Below are 16,620 nucleotides of genomic sequence, written 5' to 3' on the forward strand. Positions count from 1 at the left end.
GAAAGATGACTAACCATTAAAGCCCAAATGTGAATGAAGAATAGACCATGCCTTTGAAGGTCTTTTTAACCCAGGAAAACATTATCTGTCCAGGATAAATGTCATTCATTTCTTTATCAAATACTTTATATATTAAATATTTATTAAATACCTCTGACGTGCCAGGTGCTGGGCTTGGTGTGGGAGCTTCAGCCAGGAGTGAGACGGACGCACCATCCTAGCCGCACAGAGCGTAGAGCAGACTGAAATGGTACATAAATGATTTATTTGTTACACAAGAAATGAATCAATTTCAATTCTTGTAATTGCTATGAAGAGGGCCATGACAGGGGACTCTGCATGGGGAAACTTCCAGAGGAAGTAACAGCTAAGCTAAGATCTGGAGGATGAGTAGAGGCCCTCTGGGTGTTGTGGGGAAGAGCATCACAGCAGAGGGAACAGCCTGTGTAAGTCCAGAGGCAAGAAAGAACCTGGAGACTCAAGGGATGACAGGGAAGGCCAGTGTCCCCGGAGGGCAGTGAGCACGGGAGGGGCTGTTGGGAGATGTGGTCAAGGAGGCTGGCCATTCAGGAGGCTGGAAGCTGGGGTGGCAGTTTGTATTTTCTTCTAAGTGGTGTGTCCTGCCCTGGCATTGGTTCACTGTGTCTGCTCTTTGTAAAGTGGATAGCAGGGTCACAAGTGAATGTGAGAAAGACCCATGAGGGAACTCCAGGGTGCTGAGTAGCATGATGAGCTGAAAAGTCCAAATGACAAAATCATTGTATTCAGACAGAATTGGGGCTGGGGGTGATGGCTGGGGAAGGAGAGAAGAGAAAGTAACCACCGGTGATTGGACACACGCTGTATGTCAGGGTCACCTGCGTTGCTTCATGTGAATTTTCACACACGACGTGAAGAGGATTTTAACCCAGAGCCGACCACCCTTTCTGCTCTGTGATATCCAATGATTGATATCCCTGCTGCGGTGGAGTGGAGGGAGTTGTGCCAGGGAAACTCTCCTCCTCTTTTCTTTCTTGTGGTTGAATTTTGGGGGTCGCCTGTCTCAAGGGGCTTCCTGTTGGAGCTTCCTGAAGACAGAAGTGACAGTGTGGTTTCTTTGTCTAATGTTGCCCTTTCATTCCATGCCTCACCCTCGGCCCCGGCGTCATTTTTCTTAGTCATCATTTGCGTCCCTCCAGTCCCTGGCTCTCTGATGAATGACTGCGGTGTCTCATTGCACTCTGAGCTGTTTGCAGCACCTGGCTCTGGGCCTCTGCTTGGCTCTCAGTGATTTACAGACGCTGGAGGCTGGATGTCTCCAGATGACTTGTGCAAACCAAGTCCTGGGGCGACCACGGAAGCACTGGAGAGCTCGATAAGGAAATGTCCTCTGGGGTTGGGTGTGCACCTCAAGATTAGAAATAGAGGAACTGAAACCCACAAATTTCCCCACATCCTGGCCCACGGGTGTTATTCCTTTTTTTTTTTGAAAGATCACTGAGATTTTTTGGTTATGATTTTCTGCAAGTTTTAATTTTATTTTAGGTACGTGCTAAAAATGTCTAGCTTTTGCAACCCAGGCTGGCTGAGCAGGGCTGTGTGAATGAGGTCACCCTCTCTGAGACTCTCCGGCACCGGCTGGCTTTCCCTTTGGGCTGAACCTTTCTGGGGACAGCCGTGTGGGAATCTGGGCTTCAGGGAGCAAGGCAGCTCTGGATTCAAACGCTGGTTTTGCCACTTTCCAGCTGGGTGACTTTGAACAAGTTACTTGACATCTCTGAGCCTCAGTTCTGTCTTCTATAACATGGGGATGAGAAGACAGTAATGTTAGGATTACAGAATTTCATACAAAATAATGTTGGGGGCATCTGTTAGTGTAGACACCATGTAGGTGGTCTGGAAATCTTGGGTCCACTTTTTTTTTAATTTTATTGAAGTATAGTTTATTTACAATGTTACATTAATTTCTGCTGTACAGCAAAGTGATTCAGTTATACATATATATATATTTTTTCATATTCTTTTTTCATTATTGTTTATCACAGGATATTGAACATAGTTCCCTGTGCTGTACAGTAGGACCTTGTTGTCAGGGTCTGCTTTTGTTTGGCCAAATCTTTACTTCGGTCAGGCTAATTCTGTACTGAACCAGGGACACTTTCAATGTCTAAGAAAAGGCAGCTCTGGAATTACAGACTTCTCTGTCTGTGTAGCAGGCATGTTTGGGTGCCTGATGTCACATGCTCAAGCCTGTCTCTTCTCTCAGCTGCAGTGACTTGTTCCAGGGCACTCAGACCACCTTGTGCCCACCTCAAGCATGGGCTCCCATCCTCTAAGCAGAAAGGGGATGTCGGTGCAATTCTTAGAAGTCTCAGGCTCTGTTTTTGGGGACACCAAAACCAAGACAGTTTTTATGAACATGTTGAATAATGGCTTTTGCCCTTGGGTGACTGGTACTGTGCACTGGGGAAGGTGGGCAGGGGCTGTGGTGTGAGGGAAACCAACCCAGCATCTGGAGTTCAGCTGCGAGCAGAACCTGCTCCACACCTGCTCTGCAGGGGGAAGAGCCTATGTGGCTTTGCTCCACCCCCTCATTGTTGATTGGCCCACAGCTAGACACCTGACCCAAGCGGGCCAATCAGAATTCTTCTAGGATTTTTCACTCTGAAACTGAGAACCATTCTTTCCCGGTACGGGTTCCACAGTAACTTCAGGAGCTGTCATTGTGTCCGTTCCCTGTCACTGTGAAGGAAGCCAGTGCAGAATAAGAAAGAAAAAAGTCACAGCCAAGGAGAAGCAGAAAGGTGGTGAGGGCTTCCTGGCAGTCTACGTTGCTGGTCACAGCTGTGTTTGGAAACCATTCCGTCCCTGGGGATGGGAGAGATTCTTGCCATAAAGTCCCGTTTTTGCTTCAGTCACTTCAATTTGGTTTGTTACAGTCAGTCAAATCATGTGTGCAGATACGCAACCTGGTATCTCTCAGTAAAATTTACAATTTGGGGTACAGTGTATTCCCAACAGTTGAGTAAGTGTGGCCCAAAATGGATACTAAGGAAGAAGAGAGAGGAGAATAACATGGATTGACCTTCTAGAATGTTCCAGGCACTGAAGTCACCACTTTGTGTACATTTCCCAATGTGAGGGAAGAGTAAGTCTGGTAGGAGACATGTAGCTGCAAACAATAGAACACCTTACTCACTCTTCAAGGAGTCAGAGCTGCATGGCCTCAAGCCTGGTCTGGCATCTCAGTGATACCAGCAACCACTCAGTTGCTCTTCCTCCTTCAGATCCACTGTCTGCAGCTTGTTGGTGTTTCTTCCTGCTGATAATTGCCTCATGGTCACAACAGGGCTTCTCCAGCTTCAAGCTTCGCATCTGAGTCCCATGGTCACAACGGGGCTTCTCCAGCTTCAGGCTTCACATCTGTCTGGGAAGGCAAACCTTTCCCAGATGCCTCCAGCAGACTTTGTTCTGTACCTCATTGGCCTAATCTGCCCATAAATATGTCCCATGGCCATTCCTACCTGAGAGTCAATTTCCACATTTCCAATCTCTAGGCTGGGAGGTGACAAAAGAAAAAGGGATTAGGAAAAGCTGTGGATTGGCCAACAACTTGTGTCTTTCCCTAGTAGTATAAGCGCCAATAAGATGCTGTGTCCGGGAATGGTAGCAACTGGATGTGAGCGGCCCTCAGAGGGTGGGGGGAAGGGATGCTAACAGGCAAGATGGAAGAGGACCTGACATGCTCATGGGAGACACTGAAGGCGCTTAAGCCAGGTGGAGGAGTGTTAGGGCCAGAGTTACATTCTAGAAAGATTCCCGTGGCTATTACCTGGAGGGTGGCTTGGAGGGGAATTGTACAGGGAGCAAGTTAGAGGCATTCCCAGTGCCCATCCTGTGAGTTAAACATAGTACTTACAGGCATAGAATTTAGAGTAACTCCTTCCTGAGCTACTTACTGGATCAAGGAAGGGACTGGACAGAAAAATAAGACTAGACTAAAACTCTTGGAAAATACAGAAGAATTTATCCTAGTGGAGAAAGAGACTATGATATGGTGCCTACATCCAATTTTTCAGATGATGAAAGTGGCTTTTCTTTGCATTTCTGTGTGCATAAGCAAATTCCGGGCCACACTAAGTTACTGACTCCGCCACGTAAAACGAACTCAAGGTTGCATCCATGGGCAAGTGAGTACAAATCACATTAACAGTGTAGAATAGGACATTAGACTCAGTATTTCCAGCAAATGAGAAATGAGAAATACTGTTGTACATGTTCCTTCATATAGATCTGCTGGCCATGTTAGAAAGGTTATAGTGTACCTATATATACCATTAAAAAATTCAAATTATGAAGATTAATTTCAAGTGATGTATGCTTATTACCAAAAATATATAAAACGGAAAAACATTGTTAAGAAGAAAACATCAAAAGCCATAAAAACAAAATCACTGTTGCTGTTTTGGCCCATGTCCTTTTTTATCCCTATGGGTAAGTTTCCCTACGGTATTCAAAATCCTAATCAGTGTACATGTTTGTATGCTGCTCTTTTACCTAATCTCATCTTGTAGGCTTTTCCCCCATGCTAATATAGTTTTCATAAACTTCACTTCTTATGGTTACATAACAAAAAACTTTCTTGAGCCCTGTTATGGATCATTTGAGTGATTTCTTTTCATAATAAATAATGTGATACTTATCATTGTGTATAAATTTTTGTCTTCATAGAAGACTCTTTCTTGGAGATTGATTCTCAGAAATGGAATTACTATCTCAAAGGGAACAAACATTTTTAAAGCCATTGATGCCTATTGCTGATTCAGAAATTCAAACTCGTGATAAAAGTTCAATTAAAGACAGACAAGGCAATGAGGAAACCTGCCTTCTGTATTCTCTCCCTTGGCAAAGGGTTTGGTCATTAGGTCTGTGGACGATTTATTGCCTTATTTCTAAAGAGGATCAATACGCCCAGAAGTCCCAGTATAATGAGATTCAGAGGGGCCTCAACTGATGAAGGAATCCATCAATTAGACCAGAATGCTAAGAACAGTGAAAGTGAAAATGGTCCCAATGAATCTTGATATTGAAACACAGATTAGCGCATTTTGGGGGAAAAAAAGCATTTTATCTTTATACTTTTTTATCCCCTACCTTGAGGAAGCTCATGGAAATTGAATATAGGTTATCCGTTTCATAGTGTATGCTCTTTCCACGTTACTTACAAGTATGCTGACCCCCACTACCCTTACGCAAAATTTATTTCAAGAACAATCATTGCATATCTGCCATGCTCCAGGAATGGTGCAGGCCACTGGGGATATAGCTCATCCTTTAGGATGTAGTCTGGTGTCTCCACTGCCCATGCTAGGTGCTAGCTCTGCCACTTGGTAAGGCCTCTGCCTGGGGCTTTCATTACACTAGCCCTATGGTGGGTATTATCGCCCTCGTTTACAGATGGGGAAACTGAGAGAGAAAGAGATTAAGTATCGCGCCCAAGGTCACAGAGGTAGTATTTTATGAAGCTGATGTACTTTGTCATCATGGTCCTTTATGAAAAAACAGTCATGATTCTTGGAACGTAATTTGGAGAAGGTGCTTAAAATGCTTTTTACCCTGATCCTGGTTTATTTTATTTGTAAAATCTATTTACTGCAGTTATAAAAGCATCCTTTTCATTCCAGTTCTCTCTTATCACTTTTACAAAATTGGTATCTCTCTCTCTCTCATTCCTTCATTGTTTTAGGCATTCACTGTCCCCAAATACACACACACACACACAAACCACACAGTGGTGTGCTGGCGCTGGCTGCTCCTGGCTGGCCAGAGCTGCTTGTGAACATTGTCCACCAACTCCTCAGTGACAGCACATTGGTGGCTGGAAATCAGCCACAGTGGGAATATTTACACCACAGAAACTGACGAACACTAAAAATCAGGTCATTTTTTGTGAGAGCCACTTAACATATATAGGCGCTCACCACTGTGTTTCTCCTGCAGGCAAAGCTGGGCCTTTCTTCATCTTCTCCTACTGTCCTAATGAAGCCACGGAGGGGCCTTGGGAACCAAACTCAGCAAGTCAGAAGAGAGGCCCCTCTGTGAGTGGGCCCTGTGCTGGGCTTTAAATGCCATGTGAAATATCCCTTCAGTGGCTTCACACACATTCTAGCAAGTCTCATTTTTACTCCATTCATGGATGAATTTCTGTGATATTATGATTTATAATAAGAAATGTGTATTTGATCTCTATCCATTGTTCCAGGTACAGAGCTCCTAAAACCCTTGGAATGTCCTAACTGTTGAGATAAAGATGGCTTTGTTATGTTAATGAGATGACTGGGGAGAAGCCCCCAGGTAACCTAAAGGTGGGGACTGGTTGCCAGGGGAACCAACCAAGTTATTAGAAGGTTGGAACTTTTAGTTCCACCCCAGAGATCTGGGGAGGGGAGAGGGGCTGGAGATTCAGTTCTATCGCCAAGGGCCAATGAATTAATCAATCATGCTTATAAAATGAAGCCTGTTTAAAAACAAAATTTGGCTGAGTAAACGATCCAGTGACTTTATTCAAGGATTCGTGAATCAGGCAGCATCCCACGTTGCAAGTAGATATGAGCTCCAAGGAGCTGTATAAGTAGAAGGCTTGTACAGACAGAGGGTGCAAGGACAAGGAAAAAGTAGATTGCCTCATCTTTTGGGGATGGGATGAAGGGGTCTATCAGGGGGATTACCTCACTACTGCTGACCAGGAAATTCCAGACTGACTGGTTAAGACTACATTCCTAGGAGAGGCTGAGACTGTATTCAGGCTAGGTATGTAGTCTTGGTTTGCTGATATGGCGCTTAGCACAAGTGACTCCATTTGGGACCTGTTGTTTCTTTATAACAAAGCTTTATAAAAAGATGGGGTTCACAGAGCTGTCAGGTTGGTGAACCAGAGCTCATCTATGTACCTGGAGGGTGGTGCACACAAAACTCCATGGGGACAGACACTCCCACACTGGGGACCCTCCTGAACCACACTCTATGAACCTATTCATCTGTATCCTTTACAATACCCTTTATAATAAACTGGTAAACATAAGTAAATGTTTCTCTGAGTTCTGTGAGCCTCTCTAGCAAATTAAGCAAACCTAAGGAGGGGAGTCATAGGAACTTACAATTTATAGCCAATTGGTCAGAAGCGCAGGTAACAACACAGATTTGCAATTGGCATCTGAAGTGGGGGCAGTGTTGTGCGACTACACCCTTAACATGTAGGATCTGATGTGTCTCCATGTAGATGGTATCAGAACTGACTTAAATTGTAGGACATCCAGTAAGTGTCCCCTGAGAATTGGAGAATTACTTGGTGGTGTTGGAAAAAATACACATTGGAATTGCCCAACAGTCAGCTATCCTGTGAAACAGATGTCTCTGGCATGGTGCTGATCTCCCCATGAGAGGGTGTATCCAAGAAGAGTTTGAGCAAAATCTGTCCCAGATACTTGAGGGAGGTGGGATTTTGGTTTTGAGAAGGGCCAGAAAAAGCCACAAATTCAGATGGCATAAAGGGCGAAGAAACACAGAGCTCTGGTGAAACATCTGTTAGAAAAATAGGGACATGGCACTGCTTTCAAGTTCAATAAAGAGGCAGCAAAAAAGAAAAAAAATGTGAGCAGCTTGAGGCAAGGGACTTTATTGCATTTTCCCCTGACACCAAAATAGGTTCTTGCCCAGCACTGGGCACCAAGAAGCTTCTGGATCAATGCTGGCATCAGGGGACTGGAAAGCTAGTCCAAGCTCATCCTTACTGATCAAGCTGTGTGATTACCGTGGGGTCACTTTCTCTCTGGAGATCTGTTTCCTCAACTAATTATACAAAGACTTATTTTAGATGACTTCTTGAGAATAACTAGTATTCTAATTAAAACACCGTGATTCACACCAAACCTGTTTATAGCATAATGTGTATCACAAACAGACATTATTTAAAATATAAAAATTAGTGGCCAGATGGAGCACATTGAGAAGTTTCTTAAACTTTGAAGACTTTTGTTTGAAAAGAAAAATAATGAGTTTTGCATTTGGTTCCCTTTACCTGCAAGAAAATGCTGAAAATTCCCTGAGGAAATATGTTGGAACCGGTTTGCATTCAATAAGAATCACATTAAGTTGGTCCATGTTTAATTTGTTCTTTGTCAGCATCCACTGCATTCAGCCCTGGTTTCTCATCTACGTGGGCCATTTCACATGCCTTTCTCTGTGGGCCCTGGAGTCTGATAGGTCTTGTTTAAAATCTCAGCCCCACCACTTACCCGCCGTAAGATCTTATAGAAATTTCTCTTTAAGCTTCTCAGTGTCCTCCTCTGTAAATGGGGAAAATGGTAAACACAGATCATGGGGAGTTGTGAGGATTCAGTGTGGTAATGCCTGTCAAGGGCTCAGGGCAGTAGCTGATGCATAGTAGGTGTGGTCTAGGGTGCTGTCCTTGCAACTCTTGGATTATCAAGTTCTGTCCCTGCTGGTTCTTCTACCTGGAGCACTGGCTTCCCAGGGAAAATGCCCACACAAACTTTCCTCCCATCCATTTCCCCAGACTCCCTCCTTCCTGGCCCTGATTGTCTTGTGGAGGCTGCAGGTCCTTCTGTCTGGTCCTGCAAGCTCCTGAAAGCACAAACCTTGCATTTGTGCAAATCCAGAGCACTCAGCCCACTGTCCAGCATGTCCAGGGAGCCAAGCACTTGCTTAATTGACCAAGCTGGACTTGACATTCAGATGAGAGACACATGAAAAAGGGAAACAATTTCTGGCCCAGAAACTGCTCCTGATGAAGTGTTGGTAGAGTGGAAGTTCCTATTCCTTAAACACCCAGAGGACAATGGAGTTGAAAGGAGAACACACTGGACATGCCCATCAGTGCCAGGAGCACTTGCCACCAAGCTCCTACTCATTCATTCCACCCCTAGGCACCTGATACTGCTTGTGCAACCAAGGCAAGTGCACTCATGTGCAAGGAATTTGTGTGGCTGCTGCTACATGAAGTGGAAGGGTTTGCATTTCAAGAGATGGGATAAGACAGGTGGGCAGTGCTGGACATCACAGAGTCCTGGAATTCTTGCTAAGGAGCTTGGCTTTATCCTAAGAGCAGAGAAAGACAGAGAGTAGAAGCAAGGGAATGATGTGATCAGCTTTCTAGTAATTCTGGCTGCTGTGTAGAGAGTGGATTGGGGTGGGGCCAGCCTGGCAACAGGGAACCTGGTTAGGAAGCTGTTTCAGTGATCCAGGTAAGATGATGGTGGGCTGGGGGAGAGAAGGAGACAAAAGAGAGAATACCAGTTCTGCACTTTCCAAGTGTCTTTAATCTGTGAAGTAGGTCAATTCAGCACTGCTTTGATTTACAGATCAGAGTGAGAGAAAGGACAGTAACACAGTGGTCCCCAAGTATGACTTTCTCACCTCGTCTATAGATCACCCTAAAAAAGGCTGCATGACCTTGGGTGTGAAGTGAATGGTGTCAAGGACAGTCACGTCTGTGTTGGCCCCTCTTGTCAGAATGCATTCTCTCATTGAGGAGCTCTTGTCTTCACAAAGGTCTGGAACTAAGTAGGGCAGGGACAAGTGTCCCCATTTTTGCCCTCATTTTCTTATACCCAAGGGCTTCCCCTCTCCCCATCATGTGGTTGTCTCCCTGCCTGGGATCTACACCATTATCTGCTCAGACACTTGCTTCCCACAATGGACTAGGAGGTTAAGCTGCAGCCTAGTCCTCTCCAACTCCCCGGGACATGTAAATGCCTGCTGTTGTTCTGTGGAATCGTTGATTGTGGGATTGGAAGGGAACTTAGAGTCCACTGGATAAGTATTCCTCCAAATGCAGGAGTCCCCTCTGATATCCACACACCTGCGGTGCAGTGAGCACACTCTTCCCCTAAGAGGCCATCCTGACATCTCAGGTGGATCACCTTCAAGACTCCTTTCTCTGACTCTCCATAGCTGCTGCTATTTCTGTGAAGCCAGCATTTCATTCTGTCTGACATTACAGTTTACCTGTCTGTTTTACTCACTCAACTGTCAGGCCTTTGAGGACAAAGATGCCCATGTTTTATTCATCTCAACAGTCCCCATAGCATTGAACACAGTGCCTGACATAGAGTAGGTACTTGATAACAAGTAAATGACTGAATGAACAAAAAAATGAGTGAATGGATGAGTGAGTGAGTGGTAAGCTCTCAGTGTTAGAAAGTTCTTCCTTATGCTCAGCTGAAGCATGCCTCCTGCTAACCACCACTTTCTGAGCTGAAGTCCATTCCACACAGGATCACATTTTCCTCTTCATGGTGGCCTCTCACCTGGTGAAACCACAGCAACCTGCCTTTTGTTCTTCAAACATGCCAACCTGTTCCTGCCAAGTTTTTTCCCACCTTAAGCATTTTATACATCTATCCCTTCTGCCTAGGACCCTTGACTCTCATTTCTTTGATGGCTTCCTTGTCATTTGGGTCTTAGCTCAAATATCACCTCCTCAAAAAAGACCACTTCTAACCACTCAATCTAGAGTAATTCCCTTTGCCCCATAACCTCTTTATCTTTCTGTGCTGAATTCAGGGTGATTTTCTCAGATTCATCTTCCAGTTCACTAAATCTCTCTTCATCTGTGTCTGCCTAACCTGCTGATTGAGGTCTTATATCAGTTGCTCTACTTTTCATTCATAGAATGTATGTGTGAATATTCTAAGCATTTTTATTTTAAAATCCTTTTTAGAATCTCTGTTTACATGTAATGCCCCAACAGTGATTTCTCCAATTTATTGTATCTGCTGATCATCTCTCAGGAGTTGAGTATCTTTGTAAATGTTGTAATTTTTAAAATGTAACTTTACCAGGAATTATCATTTATGAGTGACCCACATGGGTTATGGAGGTGACCTATCATGTTCCTGAATCCTGGAAGAGTTGTTATATTAACTCCTTGATGAATGCAAAATCAGTGCAAGGATTTGGGCACCAACTTCGTGCATGATGTAGGCAAGAGATGATGATTTCCTGTGTTTAGTGTCACTCACCTGATTCCAGTGACATTAACTTTACATGTCTGCTTTGTCCTCAGACTGGAGCATCATCCAGTGCAGTGATATCCAGATGCCAGGTTCTTAATGCATGCACTTTATGTATAAAAACCACCCAACTAAATGCATAAATGGGACTCAATGAAAACACAGATTTCTGAGATTTATCTCCTGAGTATTGATTCTGTAAGTCTGGGATTGAGCCTAGGAATCTGAGTTTTTATACAGCTCTCCATATCATTCTGATGTATATTGAAGTTTAGGTGTCAGTTGTCCTATAAGCTTTAAGGATTGCGATTGGATTTATTTTTGTCTTGTTTATTTCCTTCAAATAAGAGGATTGAAAGCAGCTTATAGGATATATGTAAATACATTTTGACAAGCAGAGTTATAAACAACCTACACAAATAAATAACCTAAGCAAGTGAGATATGACTTTACCCCAAGACTGGAGACACCCAGTGTAATGCTGTGGTCAGCATCCTCACCAACATCCTCATCCTGAATGTGGCTGTGAGCCATGTGTGAGCCATTATCATCCATCTCTGGAGACCCTCAACATTAAAAGCCCAGCTTAGTGAAATCAATTATGGGAACAACAGTAGAACTGCAAAGGGATGCTGCTCTTTGATAGGGTTTTAGTGTTTCTGGGGTCCCCTTCTGTAAACTATCAGATTGCCCAGATACACTTATTGGTCTGGCAAACTGATCTGCCTTGCTGAGCCTTCCAGTCCATGGTCACTCACACCTCTTGGCTTCTACCCAAGCTGTTTCCTCTTCCCAGAGGAATCTTGTTCATCTCCAAGATGCCATTCAAATATCACCTTCTCCAGGCAGTCCTCCTCTTCCACCTCCTTCATTTCTTCCCCTCCTTTCATCCTTCATTAATTAAGCCCTCGTCATGTCCCAGCACTATACCAGAGCCCCCCAACTTTCCTCCATCCCAGTATCTGCCACACTGCAGACCTTCCCAGCCTTGTCTCCCATGATGCTTCCCCTCACTTCTCTGGTCTGTCCACTCTGGCTTCCTTTGCTGCCTTCCTCTCTCTGCGGGACCTTTGCACAGGTTGTGTCAGTCTTCTGCCTGGCATGCTCCTCTCCCCTCACATTCCTGCTGGCCCCCACCTAATCCGTTCCTTCCTGGCCCCCTGAAGTTTTCTTACTCTGCGCTCCTTCACATCTGGGACATAACATTTCTTTTGTGATTCCTAGGTTACCCTCTGTCTCCTTGACCATATGAAGACAAGTACTGTAACCTCAATGCCTAGCACCGAGACTGACATACAGCAGGTGCCTGATAGCTTTGTTGAGTGGGTGAAATAAGCAGCCCCAAGAACCTCAATCTCTCTCTCTTCCTTTGGATCAGTTGTTCTTAAACTTCTTTTGGTCATTTGCTCCTTGAGAGCTCATGAAAGCTAGAAACCCTCTCTGTACAAATAGTACATGAATGCTTCTTCACCTAAAACTCCCATATTGTTTCAAGGTTTGAAAATACCCCAGATAAATTGCTTGCTTTGGCAGCACATATACTAAAACTGGAATGATACAGAGTAGATTAGCATGGCCCCTGCACAGAGGTGAGATGCAAATTCGTGAAGCGTTCCATATTTTTGTTTGGGATTAGCAGAAGCCAACTATTATGATATATAGGATGGATAAACAACAAGGCCCTACTGTATAGCACAGGGAACTGTATTCAATATCCTGTGATAAACCACAGTAGAAAAGAATATGAAAAAGATATATGGAAAAGAATAAATATGTATAACAGAATCACTTTGCTGTATAGCAGAACTTAACACAGTATTGTAAATCAACTATACTTCAATAAAATATTTTAAAAATCCCAGACAAGGATGGCATTGTTTATTTATTCCAAGCTAAGATTTTTTTCTTAGAGAGAGCAGCTTATGAATTGTACACACACATCATGATTTAAACCCTGTACAAATAGAGATGAATGTGGGCCTCCCAGCATCTTAAAAGCTTGTGTGTTCAGATGGCTTCAAGTAAATGCCGCGCTGGTTGGTGTGTCCCCTTTAAGAACTCATCTCCCTGGTTTTGTTGCTGTTGTTGTTGCAGGAAAGAAGACAGCACAGAGGCAAGCACAGCAGCCTGGAAAATATTGACATCCCTCCCAACTGACTAGCGAAGCAGAGGTGGCCTCATGATTTGCGATCCCTTCCAGGGAGCTAAGCTACAAGCCAAACGACTATCTTCCTATTTCAAATCACTCTTGACAACATCTCTACTCTATATAATACCAACCGGGGACCAAAGAGATGGCTGTGAACTGTCAGAAGCCTGTATGTATTGGCTCGGGGCGGCGGAAGGAGCCCAGGACTGGAGTCCCAATGTCCTGGCTGGCTCAGCCACTCCCAAGCTGTGTTCCTGCACAGATTATTCACCTTCTTAGAATTTCCACCTCTTCATCTCTTTGCGGGGCCTAATGCCTACTTGACAGTTTTGTTCTGACGACCTAATGAGCTAATGGGTGCGAAAGTGCCCTGAACACTAAGATGCTTCCCATGTGTCAGGGATCACTGTTGTTGGTAAAATGTGATTCCATCTTCTCTCACTCACGTACTGACGTCTGCTCAGGAGGGCTGTCTGCCGTAAGTACTCATTATAGTTCTACATAGCTGCCACCCAAGATGGGTGATGTGGGGCCTGGCAGTATAATTGTTTAAAAGACATCTTGCTATTCTAGAGCTCCTGCAGGGAAAGCCTGTGCAAAACATTGTATGTGTATGAGCACTTTCCTAGGGAGAGGCGCCATGGATTTCTCTAGATTCTCAAATGAGACTGGGATCCCCAAGGGTCAAGCACCCCTGGTCTAGGGGGGGAAAGACTCTATTAAGGAACCCGGAGACCCAGCTCTGCCTCTAACTGACCAGTAACTTTGAGGCCATCCCTTGGCCTCTCCCGGCCTCAGTTCCTCATCGGGGTGTGACCACGTGCCCTCCAGCATCCCTCCCCGCTCAGACCTCTGATGAGTCTGTAGCGCCTCCCTCCTTTGTGTCCTCCATCAGAGGAGGCTCATCCCGCCGCAGCATCATCCAGGTTCTTTCTGTGGGGCAGGCTCTGGCCAGCTGGCAAGGTCCCGAACACAGCCTCCTTGCTTCCAGAGTAAGTGGAGATTTCTTCTTTTCTAAACATGTCACTTCAGGCCACTGTGTCCAAGAATTTTCCAGCCCCCACAAATAACCAAAGCACCCCAAAGTGCCCGAAGTACTGCAGGCCTGTTTCTGCTCGTCTTGCCCAGCAGTTAAAGAGCATTGTGGCCCAGCGGCTGTGCTCAGACTCAGAGGGTTTGCTCCTCCTGGAAAGACTTCCCTGTAAACTGCGGGGCTGTGAGGCCATCTCATTCAGCCACCAAGGGGCTTACAGGGACACTCAATGTCTTAACACCCCAAGAAAGGCAGAATGGAAAGCGGGCTGTGCGTGGTGCCACCTGGTCAGCTGCGTTCCTTCTTGAGGCAGAGATTGATGGCAGGAAGGCAGCTGGTGGGTGGGGTCTGCCCTCATGTCTGGGATCTCAGCAGAACCAGGTCTGGGCACACACAGGCCCCACGACCCACGGGACAGACCTCAGAGAGTTCCGAGTCCACAGTCCTCAGGCCAGATCTGGCTCACAAACATGTCTTGTTCAGCGTATGGTTTTATTTGTTTTTTTAAATTGTGGTTAAAACATACATAGCATAAAATTTACCATCTTGACCACTTTTAAATGCCCAGTTCACTGGCATTACGTCCATTCACAGTGTTGTGCAACCATCACCATCATCCCTCTCCAGAACTTTCCCATCGTCCCAGATTGAAACTCTGTTGCCATTAAACATTAACCCCCTATTTTCCCCTTCCCCACCCCCAGCAATGTCCTTTCTACTTTCTGTGTCTATGAGTTTGTTGACTGTAGGGACCTCATGTAAGTGGAATCACACAGAATTTTTTGTTTTGGGACGGGCTTATTTCACTTCGTATAACGTCCTCAGGTTTCATCCATGATGTAGCGTGTGTCAGAATTCCCTTCTTTTTTAAGGCTAAATAATATTCCGTTGTCTGGATAGATCACATTTTGCTTATCCATCTACCTGTCGATGGACATTTGGGTTGCTTCCCTCTCTTGGCTCTTGTGATGAATGCCATGAACACAGGGGTACAAATACCTATGTTGTGTTTGTTAGTATTGGAATTAGCAAATGACGTTTAAAGGCCAAGAGCTTTCTCACTAATCTGGATTTCTGGCTTCTCTTGGGAAAACAGTGGGTCTGGCAACTCAGGGCCTCTAGCTTCCTGGCCACACTCAGAACCGAATAAGGCCAGCCACTCCCTCCCCCACCGACAGGCACACAGCCTGGGGGCCCTGAGGCCCCCATCCTTCCTGGTCTCCTCCTCACGCCCCACCTCACCTGCCTGGTCTGCCCAGCACCTTCCAGTTATGGGTAGAAACACGGAGACCAGAGAGACGCATTGACCTGCGTCCAAGGTCCCAAGGGCAGGACTGTGATATGACTGCTGTCATCCAGGAAGGCTTGGACTGGATTCTGGCTCCAGCTCTGCCACTTGCCTGCCACCCCCCAGCGCCCGCCCATGACCTTGACCTTTCTGAGCCTAAGATTCCTCTTTCGGAGGGAAATGTTAGAGATGGTATCTTCTCCAGCATCCTCACGGAATTGTTGAGACAGAAGGAGGGGATGCGTGGTGACTGGAGTGTGGGGTTGGGATATGAGGGGCTTATTAACAACACAGATGAGTCAGGCAGCTTAGAGTTTGGGGGTCTGTTTCTTCAGTTGCAAAGTGGGGAAAGGGTCCATGCCTCCCCCACGGGATTATCCTGAGGATTAATTGAGACAGGGAAGGTAAAGCCCCCAGCAGAGGGCCTGGCACACAGCAGGTGCTTCACACGGGTTAGTTTATAACCAGTGAGGGCTGCATTCAAGGGCTCCAAACCCCCTGACCCGGCAAGAGACAGTGATGTCTTGATGTCACAGGGACAGCCTAGCTGCAGAGTCCCTCAGCCTGATTTCGCAGCCTACGCTCTGCCTTTTACCTGCTGGGGCCCCTGGAAGGTCAGCCGCCTCTCTGAGCTGCAGACCCCCAGCTGTCAGACGGGGCAGTACCCCAGTCCTCAGCAGCACACAGTGGGTGAGAAACATCAGGTGCCTGGCACAGAGTCGATGCTCAGTAGAGTTTCGTTCCCCTCCTTGCCTTCCCAAGCAGAAATCTCCCTCTGAGGTTAAAAGGATGGCATATTTTCCAAATATTTCCAAAAAAAAGGAAAAAAGGTAGCTTCTAGCCTCTCACTGGAGCACGCCTGGGTTCACGTGTTCTTGGGGTTGAGGTGTGTCGCTCACTGGGGTTCCTTCCTTCATCCAGCCACCACTAAGTGCCAGGCACTGCTACAGACCTGAGGTTACAGGAGAGAACAAACAGACCCAATTCCTGCTCCTGTGGGCGGGTTTTATATCAGTCAACCGGTTAGTTGGTCCTTCATCGTGCATGAAGTGCTTCTTCTGAGCCGGCTTCACGAGGGGCCCTGGCTTCACTCTCAAAGCTCATCTCTGTGGCTGGATGTGGGTTGCCCCAGATGGCA

The 16,620-nt window shown here is 45.7% G+C and overlaps 1 non-coding gene across 1 annotated transcript; it reads left to right on the top strand.

Moving 5' to 3' along the window:
- Positions 1 to 12,533: 12,533 nt before the first annotated feature.
- On the top strand, positions 12,534 to 12,636 carry LOC130835436 (U6 spliceosomal RNA). Its single transcript, XR_009048920.1, has one exon. It is a non-coding gene; the product is annotated as a U6 spliceosomal RNA (small nuclear RNA).
- Positions 12,637 to 16,620: the final 3,984 nt, after the last annotated feature.

The sequence above is a fragment of the Hippopotamus amphibius genome, chromosome 13, assembly GCF_030028045.1.
Source record: "Hippopotamus amphibius kiboko isolate mHipAmp2 chromosome 13, mHipAmp2.hap2, whole genome shotgun sequence".
Classification (NCBI taxonomy): domain Eukaryota; kingdom Metazoa; phylum Chordata; class Mammalia; order Artiodactyla; family Hippopotamidae; genus Hippopotamus; species Hippopotamus amphibius.